This window comes from Lucilia cuprina, chromosome X (genome assembly GCF_022045245.1).
Source record: "Lucilia cuprina isolate Lc7/37 chromosome X, ASM2204524v1, whole genome shotgun sequence".
Lineage (NCBI taxonomy): Eukaryota > Metazoa > Arthropoda > Insecta > Diptera > Calliphoridae > Lucilia > Lucilia cuprina.
In genome coordinates, this window is record NC_060949.1 from 11,450,845 (window position 1) to 11,452,154 (window position 1,310).

The 1,310-nt window shown below is 24.6% G+C and overlaps 1 protein-coding gene across 1 annotated transcript in view; it reads left to right on the forward strand.

The window, feature by feature from the left end:
• Positions 1 to 1,310, forward strand: part of LOC111686201 (twitchin) — a 46,265-nt gene that overhangs the window by 37,725 nt on the left and 7,230 nt on the right. The window lies entirely within an intron of this gene.

A 1,310-nucleotide genomic window follows, 5' to 3' on the forward strand; every position in this document is an offset into this window, starting at 1 on the left:
AAAAAAAACTTCTAATTTACTTAGCTAAAGGTAAATGATACCGAAAAAAATACAATAAAAACTTCATATATACGTAAATAAAACCAAAATTCCCATAAAAATGCGTTATTCGTACTATCGAACAGAAAAATTCTGTCTTTATTCGTACTATAGAGTAGGCAATGCAGCAATTTTGTCATTCGTATTATTGGACATTCGTAATAAAGAGGGTACGTACTATTGGACGTCCACTGTATTCCTTTTTTTAATATTTTTTTTTTCAAAAGAATGCTTAAACCATTATCTATAAGAGTTTGTTGTTAGTGTAACACTAATACTAGTACTATACCCATACTACATATATATAACCATTATTATTAATACATCATTTATTAATTTATTTACATATACATATAAATATACATACATAATTTAAATAAAATTAATATGCAATTAAATTATCTTAACACTTTTCTCAAAGTAAAATATAGAAAATCGAATAATTGAATATTATGAACCGGAAAAACAACAGGTCCACTCATTTTCGATCATTCGATTTTACGTTCATCTTTTTTAAAAGTTCATAGTTCACATTGACACTAAACTGGCTGAAAACAATTAAAGGTCTTGTTGCAGTAAATCAAATACATAATTATTTAATGGAAAACTAATTTTATTTATGGCTATCTTTTTTGCTATATTATTTTATATTAGATTATTGCAACAAGTCTATTTTAATTAAAGCAATTAGTTTTTTATTGTGTTGTTAAGATGTAAGTATGTATGTACGTATGTGAGTTTGTGAATATAATAGGCATTTGAGGGTGTCTGTGAGGTATAGGTAAATATGTTTTTGTGTATGTGATATGTTATAGATGTGAAATAAAATATATATTTATTTATAAATGTATATTAAGGAGATTTCAGTAAAAAATTCCTATTGTAGATTTTTTCTAAGAAATATATAGAGTCAGAATGTATATGTATATTATATAATTTACACATAGGTTCCTAAAAGGTTTTTTTTAAAATGCCCTTTAAATAGTACTAATACTATTTTCAATTAATTTAAATCTAAGCTTTGGTTCAGATTTCTTTAAATGCTAACTAATTTCCTCATTGCCAATGCTCACTTGAGTCAAAAACTCTTTAATATACGCTATTTTCTTTGGATAAGGATATTTACAAGAAACGTATTGAAATTGAAGGATAAAAGAAAGATTTTTTATTTTTTCACAGTTTAGTATAAAGAGCAGTAGTTGCAGCGCCTCTAGTGTTAATTAGACGCATTAAATAAATATATTATCTTTTTTTTTTTTTTTTTGGGTTTT